Raw genomic sequence first — 15,274 nt, 5'->3', positions numbered from 1 at the left:
AAAGTTTTCTATCCGTTTTCTATCCGGGAGATGCGCCTGCCTCACGGCTAACTGGTGCTAGTTTCGGGGCAGGGGCGTTAGCCACTATAGCCACTCGGTAGCAGCGGTGATCTGGTGCCAAGGTCGAGAGTTTACTGCAAGGATCCGGTGGAGTAGTGTGTTCTAGCCATGTTTGAGTAGAATCTGGGTGAACAACTGAGTAGGCCGGGAGGTGGGCCTCAGGGATAGCTTCTGTACTGGGTAACTCGGTGGGTGCTAGCTACCTGTGAAGATCAGGAGAATGGTCCAGGGATTAAGGCAGGAATCCGGCGTCGTAGTGGAGAGACAGTCCGTTACTGGTAGGCTGGCGAGTATTATCCAAGCTAAAAAAAGGGCTGGTACCTGTGCAGAAGGTAAAGGCCGCTAGCAGTGGCTAACAATGACTAAATAGCTTGTAGCTAATTAGCTGGTTAGCTTCTGGTGGCTAGGTGGTTCTTGAATGCGTCTCCTTCCTGAGCAGTATGATGGCTGCGTGGTCCCATGGTGTTTATACTTGCATACTATTGTTTGTACAGATAAACGTGGTACCTTCAGGCATTTTGAAATCGCTCCCAAAAACAAACCAGACTTGTGGAGGTCCACAAATTTTTTTCTGAGGTCTTGGCTGATTTCTTTTGAATTTCTCATGATGTCAAGGAAAGAGGCACTGAGTTTGAAGGTAGGCCTTGAAATACATCCACAGGTACATCTCTAATTGACTCAAACGATGTCAAATAGCCTATCAGAAGAGAAGCTTCTAAAGCCATGACATAATTTCCAGGAATTTTCCAAGCTGTTAAAGGCACAGTCAATTTAGCGTATGTAAACTTCTGACCCACTGTCACGAACCGGCTCAAAGCCCGTAACAAAGGGAGACAACGTGGAGATAAGGAGTAACAAAAGATATTTATTAACTAAAGCAACTAAGGAAAATATACAATGATGTGTGTAATCAGTAATCAGTAGCGTAAGTGAGTGTTTTGCATGCATGAATGTGATAATGCAGGGTGTTGAAAGGTGCCAAAGCAAACAAACAAAAAGTCAACAAGAACCACAACACAATCTACAAATGTCTGCATGGAGAGAGTCTCCTCCATGAATGGGGAAGGGGTGTATTTATCCTGGGAAACACCTGGGCCCAGGTGTTTCCCATGTAGCTGACGACCCTCTCAACTCCGCCCACCGGCATCCTAATAAGGAAACAAGAACAAAGACAAAATACGGCAGACAGAGTGGGAGGGTCGTCACATTCCCCCCCATAAAACCGGGGACCAACAAGGACCCCGGAACAACATACCAGCCCCTGCAGTCCCAAATTGGTGAGGGGTTATGTGTTCACACTTACAATTTGCCCCAGCCAACCTCCTCCCCAAACCTCAGCAACCTTTGCACAGGAAGCAACATTTAAGAGGAACGAAGAAAACAAGACCAGGAGGGAGCAGACAGGACAGAGAGAACATGACAATAGGAAGCAATGGTCAGTCCCGTAAACATTTAGGAGCAGGGTGCATTACGCAGACCGAAACTCATAACCGAATATGAGTACAGACCAAAGGGTGTAATAAAGGCAGAGATTTCACGTGCCCTAGTCGTCAGTGGCACCTGCCAATAGCCTTTTAACAGGTCAAATTTGCTCACAAGCTTAGCTGCACCGACTTGATCAACACAGTCCTCCATCCTAGGAAGAGGAAATGAATCTGGCTTTGTGACACTGTTTACCTTACGGTAGTCCGTACAAAATCGGTTTGTTCCATCCGGTTTACTGACCAAGATACAGGGAGAAGCCCAACTGGAGAAAGAAGGCTCTGCTATCTTACTCTCCAGCATGTACTTGACCTCAGCATCCAGACAACGTAGTTTCTCTGAAGAAACTCTATAGAACCGCTGACGAATGGGGTCAGCATCTCCAATGTCAATATCATGTTCCATTAAGTTTGTACGTGTAGGTGTATCAGAAAACAAACCTGGAAATCTCTGAATCAGACCAACCATCTCTTTCCGCCCAACAACAGGTAGGTGAGTGAGAAGACTGTCTAAGATCTCCAGTGTTTCTGAATTTTTCAATCTACCCTGCAATATACAATCGTCAGGACCAGGAACATCTTCCTCCTCATGCACAGATCTAGCACGACAAGAACCCAAGGAAACAACGGTATCAGCCAAAAGAACAGGTTTAGCGTCCTCTGCAGAATCCCACTGTTCAGTCTCAGAGGAACGTGCATAATAGGGTTTTAACAGATTTACATGGCACAGCTGGTGTGCTTTCCTTCGTTCTGGAGTGGCCACTAGATAATTTTGCTCAGTGTACTGGCGCAACACTGTATATGGACCTTGAAACTTGGCTTGAAAAGGAGAACCAACAATTGGCAACAGAGCAAGAACCTGGTCACCCGGACTAAATTGACGAGGCTCAGCTCGGCGATCAAATATGCCCTTCATCCTCTCCTGTGAAGATGATAACTTCTCTTTAGCCATTTCACCAGCGGCATACAGCCGTCTCCGGAAATCACACACATACGATAACAGGGACTGAGGAGGCTCGGGAGACTTCCAGTCATCCTGGAGAACAGATAAAAGTCCACGCACCCTATGTCCAAACACAAGGTCATTTGGACTGAAACCCGTGCTCTCCTGTGAAACCTCCCTAGCGGCTAACAGTAACCAAGGCAACCCCTCCTCCCAATCCTTATCCATCTCAGTACAATAAGCTCTCAATAAAGACTTTAGAGTTTGATGGAAGCGTTCCAGTGCTCCTTGACTTTGCGCGTGATAGGCGCTAGACAAATTGTGTTTAATATGGAGCTGTTGAAGAACCTGACTAAACAGATTAGAGGTGAAATTCGATCCTTGATCACTCTGAATGACCTTAGGGATTCCAAACAATGAGAGAAACTGAGTCAAAGCTTTTAACACAGATTTAGTTGTGATAGATCGGAGAGGATAGGCAGCAGGAAACCTAGTGGTCTGACACATCACAGTGAACAGGTAACTGCTACCCTTTTTAGAACGAGGCAGGGGACCCACACAGTCAATAATCAGATACTCAAAAGGTTGGCTGAGTACAGGAATAGGAAACAATGGTACCGGTTTAATAGCTTGATTAGGCTTACCAGTTAATTGACAGGTGTGACAAGTTTTTATAAAATCAGAAACATCCCTCTTTAATCTAGGCCAAAAGAAATGTCTTAAAATGCGATTGTAGGTTTTCCTCACCCCCATATGTCCAGCAACGTCGCTGTGGGAAGTTTCCAACACCAAGTCACGAAGCTTAACTGGTACAACAACCTGACTAATTGCCTCCCCCAGAAAACAACTATCATGAGACACCCACTTTCTCATCAGGACATCCTCTTGGAGAAAATAGCCATGGGCGACATCTCCCAACTGTTCTACAGGCACAATTTGGTCACGCAACTCTTCTAACGTGGGGTCATCCCGTTGCGCATTAATTAAATCTGAGCGGGTTACAGATAACGGAATAACAGGGAAAACAGTGGCATACTTTTTTGTATTATTATCATTAGTCGGCGCAGTGACCAATTCGCCACGGCTCATAGAACGTGTCACTGCACACGCAGAGAACACCTCTGGGAAACTCTGTACACTCTCATCAGGAATCCCAACAAATGACGGCTTAGTGGAAACCACTAGAGATGGAAACACGGCAGGCCATACACGCTCACCAGCCAAGTTATTCCCAAGGATAACGTCGATACCCTCAATAGGCAGCGAAGGCCGCACTCCCACAACAACTTCACCTTTCACCAGTCCACAATCCAGCATCAGTTTATGCAATGGAACTGACAGAGTGTTCAAACCTATTCCCCTAATTAGAACACTATTCCCCGAATCAGTCTTAGCAGAAAAGGGTAACACAGATTCCAACACAAATGATTCAGAGGCACCTGTGTCTCTCAGGATCTTCACTGGCACTAGGTCTTTACTTCCTAACATAGACACAAAACCTTTCGTAATAAAAGGTAAATAGTCTGGATCAATATGGACTTTCACCTTCTCCTGGGCCTGAGGAAATGAGTCATGAGTGAACTGATGTGGAACAGGTGCAGCTAACGCGGTAGGTTTGGATTTAGCGTAAGCAGCCTTTGACCTGAGAAGTGGACATTCGTTTTTCCAATGACCTGAACCTTTACAGTAGTGACACTCCTGCCCAAAGTCAGCTTTACCATGGGAGTCAGGCTCAACCTTAGTTGAATAGAACTCTGCCCGTGAACCAAAGTATCTCGGTGAGCGAAGCCCAAATCTATCCGAACGCCCCCACTCTTTCCGAATACGAGGCTCTGCAAAGACACTTGTGAGTCAACACATACTCGTCCGCCAAAACCGCAGCTTCAGCGACATTCTTTACTTTCTGTTCGTTAATATACGTGGCAATACGATCAGGAATTGTGTCCTTAAATTGTTCTAACATAATCAGATCACACAGCCCTTGGAAAGTCACAACTGCAGAGGCGGAACACCAGCGATTAAACTGTAAAGATAATTGTCGCGCAAATTCAACATGAGATTGCTTATCATCCCTTTTGAATGTTCTAAATCGTTGGCGGTAAGCCTCAGGGACCAATTCATAAATCTGTAACACAGCTGTTTTAACTTTATCATAATTGGCACTGTCGTGTACACTAAGAGCTGAATATGCTTCCTGCGCTTTACCAGTCAGCACACACTGCAACATTAAAGTGCGGTCAGAATCAGGCCAACTCCTAGCGTCAGCAACAGGCTCAAACAACGAAAAGAATGTATCGGGATCCCTTTCATTAAACTGAGGCAATAACCGTAAGTTCCCAACAATATCAAATGTCTCTGGGGCACGACCAAAAGAGGAACTACCCCTAGGTAAATCTGGATCACCTTCCCAAAACAAACTCTCCCCTGAGATCTTTCCTTCCCTAACCAACTCTATACGTTCTTGTTGCAACTTGATTTTAGCACGCTCCATATCTTGTTTAAATGCCAATTCCTTTTCATACTTTACACGATCATGCTCTAGCTTCTCACGATCATGCTCTAGCTTCTCACGATCATGCTCTAGCTTCTCACGATTACTTTGCCGATCATGCTCTAGCTGTAACAAAAGCAGTTCTTTCTGCTGTTCAAAAAGAAGACTACTTGGACTAACCGATGGAATGGCCATTGTAACGTTATGGGGAGACGACAAACTCTCAGTAGAGGCTGGCTCAGTGGTAACTTCAAGAATACCACTCTCCATCAGATTGGCCTTCAATATCAACCTAATAGAATTCTTTAGACGTTTATCACTAATCTCAACGTTGTAGTGTTCAGCGACCTTCAACAGCTGTTCTTTAGTACCTAAATCTAACAATTTCTCCGATGGAAAGCGAATGAATTCATCTCTATAAGATGCCATAGTTACAACAACAAAACAAAAAAACAAAAAAAAATCTCGCTCTTCCCCTCTGCTGAGCACACCAGACCATAACCCGAGAATTGACAATCACCCTGAGCACCACAGAAGAGAGATGAGATACGGAGCTTCCCCAAAACCTACAATAACTCAACCCTAGTCTTCGTGCAGATTTGCAGTGGGAATTTACGCACTGTAGCCCGCTGGCAAGGAAAAACTCCCCAGCATGCTGGTAAATTCCACCAAGCCACGGATGTGCCCCCGAGACAACTGCTCAGTCCACAGACACCACACAAAAATAACAAACATTAACCATGCCCAACATATTCCAAAAATGAAACATGTCGCTAAGCCTATCAGGGGAAAAAAGCTATAGCTCCAGGTAGCAAGTTCCACTACCCTACCCAAATCTCCCACTGAGGTACACAGCCGATTACTCACCTCAGGCTGATGTCCCAAAAGAAAGTAGAACAAACGTTTCCAGGCTAGGCAGGGCCTGGAAACTAACCATTATACTCTCTCCAACGCAGCACACAACCCAACCAAAGGCAACCAATACTGGGCCTATTAAACTCAAACACAGTATACAAACAAACACGTACTTCCACGGTCTCCCAAACCAACAGTTCAAATATCCCGGACGAGCCCCCACTTGTCACGAACCGGCTCAAAGCCCGTAACAAAGGGAGACAACGTGGAGATAAGGAGTAACAAAAGATATTTATTAACTAAAGCAACTAAGGAAAATATACAATGATGTGTGTAATCAGTAATCAGTAGCGTAAGTGAGTGTTTTGCATGCATGAATGTGATAATGCAGGGTGTTGAAAGGTGCCAAAGCAAACAAACAAAAAGTCAACAAGAACCACAACACAATCTACAAATGTCTGCATGGAGAGAGTCTCCTCCATGAATGGGGAAGGGGTGTATTTATCCTGGGAAACACCTGGGCCCAGGTGTTTCCCATGTAGCTGACGACCCTCTCAACTCCGCCCACCGGCATCCTAATAAGGAAACAAGAACAAAGACAAAATACGGCAGACAGAGTGGGAGGGTCGTCACACCCACTGAAATAATCCAAGTGAAATAATCTGTCTGTAAACAATTGTTGGAAAAATTACTTGTGTCATGCACAAAGTAGATGTCCTAACCGACTTGCCAAAACTATAGTTTGTGAACAGGTAATTTGTGGAGTGGTTGAAAAACGAGTTTTAATGACTCCAACCTAAGTGTATGTAAACTTCCGACTTCGACTGTATGTATGTATGTATGTATGTATGTACAGTCATGGCCAAAAGTTTTGAGAATGACACAAATATAAATGTTCACAAAGTCTGCTGCCTCAATTTGTATGATGGCAATTTGCATGTGCTCCAGAATGTTATGAAGAGTGATCAGATGAATTACAATTAATTGCAAAGTCCCTCTTTGCCATGCAAATGAACTGAATCCCCCAAAAAACATTTCCACTGCATTTCAGCCCTGCCACAAAAGGACCAGCTGACATCATGTCAGTGATTCTCTCATTAACACAGGTGTTGACGAGGACAAGGCAGGAGATCACTCTGGAGATCACTCTGTCATGCTGTTTGAGTTCGAATAACAGACTGGAAGCTTCAAAAGGAGTGTGGTGCTTGGCATCATTGTTCTTCCTCTGTCAATCATGATTACCTGCAAGGAAACACGTGCCGTCATCATTGCTTTGCACAAAAAGGGCTTCACGGGCAAAGATATTGCTGCCAGTTAGATTGCACCTAAATCAACCATTTATCGGATCATCAAGAACTTCAAGGAAAGCGGTTCAATTGTTGTGAAGAAGGCTTCAGGGCGCCCCAGAAAGTCCAGCAAGCGCCAGGACCGTCTCCTAATGTTGATTCAGCTGCGGGATCGGGGCACCACCAGTACAGAGCTTGCTCAGGAATGGCAGTAGGCAGGTATGAGTGCATCTGCATGCACAGTGAGGCAAAGACTTTTGGAGGATGGCCTGGTGTCAAGAAGTGCAGCAAAGAAGCCACTTCTCTCCAGGAAAAACATCAGAGACAGACTGATATTCTCTGAGTCCCCCTTCCGATTGTTTGGGGCATCCGGAAAAAGGCTTGTCCGGAGAAGACAAGGTAAGCACTACCATCAGTCCTGTGTCATGCCAACAGTAAAGCATCCTGAGACCATTCATGTGTGGGGTTGCTTCTCAGTCAGGGGAGTGGGCTCACTCACAATTTTTCCTAAGAACACAGCCATGAATAAAGAATGGTACCAACACATCCTCCGAGAGCAACTTCTCCCAACCATCCAGGAACAGTTTGGTGACGAACAATGCCTTTTCCAGCATGATGGAGCACCTTGCAATAAGGCAAAAGTGATAACTAAGTGGCTCGGGGAACAAAACATTGATATTTTGGGTCCATGACAAAGAAACCCCCCAGACCTTAATCCCATTGAGAACTTGTGGTCAATCCTCAAACAAAAACCCACAAATTCTGACTAACTCTAAGCATTGATTACGCAAGAATGGGCTTCCATCAGTCAGGATGTGGCCCAGAAGTTAATTGACAGCATGCCAGGGCGGATTGCAGAGGTCTTGAAAAAGAAGGGTCAACAAGGTTCTACATATACTGTATGTTCCCCAATAACTGAGCTTTGAGGGCACTATGGTGTTGAACGCTGAGCTGTAGTCAATGAATAGCATTCTCACATAGGTGTTCCTTCTGTCCAGGTGGGAAAGGGCAGTGTGGAGTGCAATAGAGACTGCATCATCTGTGGATTTGTTTGGGCGGTATGCAAATTGGAGTGGGTCTAGGGTTTCTGGAATGATGGTGTTGATGTGAGCCATGACCAGACTTCATGGCTACAAACTTGAGTGCTATGGGTCGGTAGTCATTTAGGCTGGTTATCTTAGTGTTCTTGGGCACAGGCACTATGGTTGTCTGCCTAAAACATGTTGATTTTACAGACTCTGTCAGGGAATGGTTGAAAATGTCAGTGAAGAGACTTGCTAGTTGGTCAGCGCATGCTCACAGTACACGTCCTGATAATCCATCTGTCCCTGCGGCCTTGTGAATGTTGACCTGTCTAAAGGTCTTACCCACATCGGCTGCGGAGAGTGTAAACACACAGTCTTCCGATACAGTTGGTGCTCTCATGCATGTTTCAGTGTTATTTGCCTCGAAGCAAGCATAGAAGTAGTTTAGCTCGTCCGGTAGGCTCGTGTCACTGGGCAGCTCTCGGCTGTTCTTCCCTTTGTAGTCTGTAATGGTTTGCAGGCCCTGCCACATCCGATTAGCGTCAGAGCCGGTGTAGTATGACTCGATCTTAGTCCTGGTAAGATCTGGTATCAGATATCAGTGTAAACCACTGGCCCCAGGTGTCAGGTATCAGTGTAAACCACTGGGCCCATTCCGATTGGTGTTTCAGCACCTTGAAGGTAGGCTGTGTTTTCTGTTACTTAACTGTTTGCTTCAGTTGAATTGTGAAATCAACCATGTTGTAGATTCCATAAGGGACCGCAAAGGGGGCTCTTTTCTGCCTCCTGGTGGTGTCATCTAGAGTTGCAGTTTGCTTATGGAAAAGGTGGAAGACAAACAAGATTTGACAGAAAGCTGGGTTTCAATTTGACACTAAATAATGCCTCCCCTTTAGTAGCCATTAAGGCTGTACAACCCTGGAGGTCCTAGTTCCATTACTTTACAACAGCAACCTGTCAGAGAGAAACATCAGAAACATATATGGCATTGATGAGTTTCTAGCTGCTATATGAAATACATACAATTCAGTAGATGTTTCATGCTAACCTACATGAGAAATGGAGACTGGACATAATCCAAGCATTATGCTCCAAAATTCTTGGATGCATTTATAATCTGAACTTCAAAGAGAAGGAGCATGGAGTCACTACAGCAAAGTGGAACACCCTCATAAAATGATGATGAAGACAGTTATATTAACCTTACTCATTACTTTTTAGTTTCTACAGCTGCTGTCTCATCGGTTTTATGATGTTCCATTAGGAAATGGCTAATGAACCTTCTAGGACAGTGTGTCTTTTAGTGTGCCTGTGTGTGCGTGTGTATCTGTGTATATGTAGTGTGTGTGTGTGTCCGTGTATGTGTAGTGTGTGTGTCTGTGTATGTGTAGTGTGTGTGTGTGTGTGTGTGTGTGTGTGTTTGTGTGTACGTTTGTGTGTGTGTATGTGTGCATGTGTGGTGTGTGTGTATCTGTGTATGTGTAGTGTGTGTGTGTCTGTGTATGTGTAATGTGTAATGTGTAATGTGTAATGTGTTGTGTGTGTGTGTGTATTTGTGTATGTGTAGTGTGTGTAGTAATGGCCTGTGAATGTGTAGTGTGTCTGTGTATGTGTAGTGTGTGTGTGTATGTGTATGTGTATGTGTATGTGTTTGTGTATGTGTAGTGTGTGTGTGTGTGTGTATGTGTATGTGTATGTGTTTGTGTACGTGTATGTGTAGTGTGTGTGTGTCTGTGTATGTGTCTGTGTAGTGTGTGTGTGTCTGTGTAGTGTGTGTGTGTGTCTGTGTAGTGTGTGTGTGTCTGTGTAGTATGTGTGTGTCTGTGTAGTGTGTGTGTGCATGTCAATCTGACTATGTCTCCCACCGTGTGTTAGTATACATCCTGTATTCACATCAGTGATGTGTAACCCTGTATCCAACCACTTAATTAACCCTAACCCTGTATCCAACCACTTAATGAACCCTAACCCTGTATCCAACCACTTAATTAACCCTAACCCTGTATCCAACCCCCTAACTAACCCTGACCCTGTATCCAACCACCTAACTAACCCTGACCCTGTATCCAACCACCTAACTAACCCTAACTCTGTATCCAACCACCTAACTAACCCTAACTCTGTATCCAACCACCTAACTAACCCTAACCCTGTATCCAACCACCTAACTAACCCTAACCCTGTATCCAACCACCTAACTAACCCTGACCCTGTATCCAACTACCTAACTAACCCTGACCCTGTATCCAACCACCTAACTAACCCTGACCCTGTATCCAACCACCTAACTCACCCTGACCCTGTATCCAACCACCTAACTAACCCTAACCCTGTATCCAACCACCTAACTAACCCTGACCCTGTATCCAACCACCGCAGGACTTGAGGAGCCCAGACTCCAGGCAGGTTTGAATGAAGCTACAGCCTCTAAATCAGCACCATCGCTCTCCAGCTGTCCCTATAGCGCTCCCCCTCCATCTCCCCGCTGTCTCCCCTCTGTCTCCCCTGTCACCCTCCCAGACCCCCCACTCACACTCGAACAGTCCCTGGCTCCAGACGTCAGCCCCCCTCCCCTGCCCCATCCCCCCTCTCCAGCCATACAGCCCTTTGAGCCAAAGCCGCCCCTGCATAAATACATCAATCTGAGGGGTAAACATTTAGACGGCGGGCCGTCAGCCCCACGGTGAAGCCTTTCATGTGACACCAGATCACACACACACCACTGTTGTTTACACACTCACCATCCCAGTCCCAGCACAGACGTGTCCCCAGAACCTGTCACGGAGGCTGGGGAGAGGGGAGACAAAGGCTCTCAGAGGCTTTTAGATGTGACCGACCTGATGGGAGCTGAGAGGTTAGAGGTCAGAGTGGCCCGGAGGTTAGAGGTCAGAGTGAACCACCCTCTCCCCTCTCACTGGTCCTGTATAGTGGACACTCTGAAGTTACAGGATGCCTGACATGGACCCCTCCCTTCCAAAGTCAAGCACCTGACTCCATCACATAGTTAACCTCACCTCACCATCGCAACTCTCAATCAACAATAATCAGTCATCCTCAACCATGTTATCGTCATAATAATATACACTGAGTGTACAAAACACCTGCTCTTTCCATGACAGACTGACCAGGTGAATCCAGGTGAAAGATATGATCCCTTATTGATGTCACCTGTTAAATCCACTTCAATCAGTGTAGATGAAGAGGGGGGGGGGTGGGTTCAATGGACAAGACAAAAGATTTTCCAGGTGCACCAGTTTAAGTGTGTCAAGAACTGCAACACTGCTGAGGTTTTCACGCTCAACAGATTCCCGTGTGTATCAAGAACGGACCACCACCCAAAGGACATTCAGCCAATTGGAGTCAACATGGGCCAGCATCCCTGTAGAATGCTTTTCGACACCTTGTAGAGTCCATGCCCTGATGAAATGAGGCTGTTCTAAGACCAGAAGGGGGTGCAACTCAATATAAGGAAGGTGTTCCTAATGTACACTCAGTGTATATGAATCTACACTGAGCAAAAATATAAACGCAACATGTAAAGTGTTGGTCCCATGTTTCATGAGCTGAAATAAAAGATCCCAGAAATGTTCCATACACAAAAAAAGCTTATTTCTCTTAAATGTTGTGCACAAATGTGTTTACATCCCTGTTAATGAGCATTTCACATTTGTCAAGATAATCCAGCCATCTGACAGATGTGTAATATCAAGAAGCTGATTAAACATCATGATCATTACACAAGTGCACCTTGTGCGGGGGACAATAAAAGGCCACTCTAAAATGTGCAGTTTTGTCACACAACACAATGCCCCAGATGACTCAAGTTTTGAGGGAGTGTGCAATTGGCATGCTGACTGCAGGACCAGAGCTGTTGCCACATAATTGAATGTTCATTTCTCTACCATAAGCCGCCTCCAACGTCGTTTTAGAAAATTTGGCAGTACATCCAACCGGCTTCACAACCACAGACCACGTGACTGGCGTTGTCACGTTCTGACCTTTATTTCCTTTGTTTTGACTTTATTTAGTATGGTCAGGGCGTGAGTTGGGGTGGGCAGTCTTTGTTTGTGTTTCTATGTTTTTCCTATTTCTGTGTTTGGCCTGATATGGTTCTCAATCAGAGGCAGCTGTTTATCGTTGTCCCTGATTGAGAACCATATTTAGGTAGCCTGGGTTTCACTGTTGTTCTGTGGGTGTTTGTTTCCTGTGTCAGTGTTTGTGCCACACGGGACTGGTTCGTTTATCTTCACTTTGTTATTTTGTATTCTGTCGTGTTCAGTTTATACTATTAAAACAAGGACACTTACCACACTGCGTATTGGTCCGATCCTTGTTACACCTCTTCAGACGAAGAGGAGGAAATGTGCCGTTACAGGCGTAGTGTGGGGGAGTGGTATGCTGATGTCAACAGTATGAACAGAGTGCCCCATGGTGGCGGTGGGGTTATGGTATGGGCAGGCATAAACTATGGACAAAGAACACAGTTTCATTTTGTCGATGGCAATTTGAATGAACTGAGATACCGTGATGACATCCTGAGGACCATTGTCGTGCCATTCATCCGCCTCCATCACCTCATGTTTCAGCATGATAATGCACTGCCCCATGTCACAATGATCTGTACACAATTCCTGGAAGCTGAAAATGTCCCAGTTCTTCCATGGCCTGCATACTCACCAGATATCCCAGCAATATCCAGTAACTTCGCACAGCCATTGAAGAAGAGTGGTACAACAGTCCACAGGCCACAATCAACAGCCTGATCAACTCTATGTGAAAGAGATGTGTCGTGCTGCATGAGACAAATGGTGGTCCCAGCAGATACTGACTGGTTTCTTGATCCACGCCCCTACCTTTATTTTTAAGGTATATGTGACCAACAGATGCATATCTGTATTCCCAGTCATGTGAAATACATAGTTTAGGGCCTAATGAATTTATTTTAATTGACTGAGTTCCTTATATGAACTGTAACTCAGTAAAATGTTGCGTTCATATTTTTATGAATTTATTTTATGAATAGTAGCTTTTTATTTGCTCTGATTTAAAGCTATAAGTATACAAGTGGTAATAACAGAACATAGCGATAAGTATTTTTAGTGAGGGTACAATAGTTTCATGTGTTTCTGTGTCATTAATGTATTTGTGATTCCGTCACTACGATCAACTGTGTATGCCAGTAACACAATCTACATTTGTGAAAACGTGAGTACAATGAAGTATTGTGTAAGAGACTCAGTGATTTGTTCCAGATAACACTGCAATACACAACGTCATTGTCACACTGCCACGCATTAAACAGACATATCTCATCATCTGCACTTGGACAATGTGTGCCAGAGGAAACAAGAGGAAAATATCAAAACCCCTGCAAATTGCTGTAGTAAATGTGAAGAGATAAAATCTCTCTTTCTCTCCAGATTTGTTCCTGCATACCATAAAGCAACATAGTGATTATGAGAGATGTGGGGAATTCAGCACACATGAAAACTTTCTCTCTAATGACCATGAACCCAACGACACCATGAAAATACAGATCACCCTTCTCTTTGAAAAAGTGAGGAACACTGAAACTTAAAGGGAAAGAGAGAGGAGCGAGAGAGAGAGAGAGAGAGAGAGAGAGAAGGAACAAGAAAGAAAACTGGAAGTATCTTTAACACTGTGTTAAATCGGGTGTGACTATAAAATATTTCGAAGTGGCCTGAGAAGGAGAGGAAAGGAGAGGGAGGAAAAAACACACACAACAAAAACAAATGAACATCAGAAATGCTCCGGTTGCTTTCAACAGTTCTGTTCAAACCTCCATCAGGCATTCTAATGGGGGTTAAGATCAAAACTCCATCAGGCATTCTAATGGGGGTTAAGATCAAACCTCCATCGGGCATTCTAATGGGGGTTAAGTTCAAACCTCCATCGGGCATTCTAATGGGGGTTAAGTTCAAAGCTCCATCAGGCATTCTAATGGGGGTTAAGTTCAAAGCTCCATCAGGCATTCTAATGGGGGTTAAGTTCAAACCTCCATCAGCCATTCTAATGGGGGTTAAGATCAAACCTCCATCAGGCATTCTAATGGGGGTTAAGATCAAAACTCCATCAGGCATTCTAATGGGGGTTAAGTTCAAACCTCCATCAGGCATTCTAATGGTGGTTAAGTTCAAAGCTCCATCAGGCATTCTAATGGGGGTTAAGTTCAAACCTCCATCAGACATTCTAATGGGGGTTAAGTTCAAAGCTCCATCAGGCATTCTAATGGGGGTTAAGTTCAAACCTCCATCAGGCATTCTAATGGGGGTTAAGTTCAAAGCTCCATCAGGCATTCTAATGGGGGTTAAGATCAAACCTCCATCAGGCATTCTAATGGGGGTTAAGTTCAAACCTCCATCAGGCATTCTAATGGGGGTTAAGTTCAAACCTCCATCAGGCATTCTAATGGGGGTTAACTTCAAAGCTCCATCAGGCATTCTAATGGGGGTTAAGTTCAAACCTCCATCAGGCATTCTAATGGGGGTTAAGTTCAAAGCTCCATCAGGCATTCTAATGGTGGTTAAGTTCAAAGCTCCATCAGGCATTCTAATGGGGGTTAAGTTCAAAGCTCCATCAGGCATTCTAATGGGGTTTAAGTTCAAACCTCCATCAGGCATTCTAATGGGGGTTAAGTTCAAAGCTGCACTAGAGTCCCGCTGCTTCCTCCACCGACTTAGAGGCACAACACTTCCATCTCTCTGTGTGTTGTGCTTCTCTCGCTTTTCTCTCTCTCTTTTATTTGCTCCCTCTGTCTCTCTCTGATACACCCCTCTCTCTGTGTGAGTTAACCTCCCTCTACAATCTCTTTTTTCTCTCTATCACTTTTCCCTCCCTCTTGAACTCTTTGCCTATGTCTCCTTTGACCTCTCTTACTGTTTCTGTAGGTAGGAAAGGAAACAGACTTGAATCAATTGAGTTTTAGAACCTCAGACCATCCCTGGATACACTGTTAGTTTCCCCAGCACTGCCCCGTAGATATCTCCCAGCATCAAAGACACATCCTCCTCTTTTTTCCCACCTTCTTCCCCCCTTCCCCCCTTTCTTCTCTCGACGATGGCACTTCCACGAGTTCTAAATGTTTAACTCTTACGATCTGCTCATTAAAAGCT

The sequence above is a fragment of the Oncorhynchus mykiss genome, chromosome 13 (assembly GCF_013265735.2).
Source record: "Oncorhynchus mykiss isolate Arlee chromosome 13, USDA_OmykA_1.1, whole genome shotgun sequence".
Lineage (NCBI taxonomy): Eukaryota > Metazoa > Chordata > Actinopteri > Salmoniformes > Salmonidae > Oncorhynchus > Oncorhynchus mykiss.
This window is presented reverse-complemented; position numbering follows the sequence as displayed.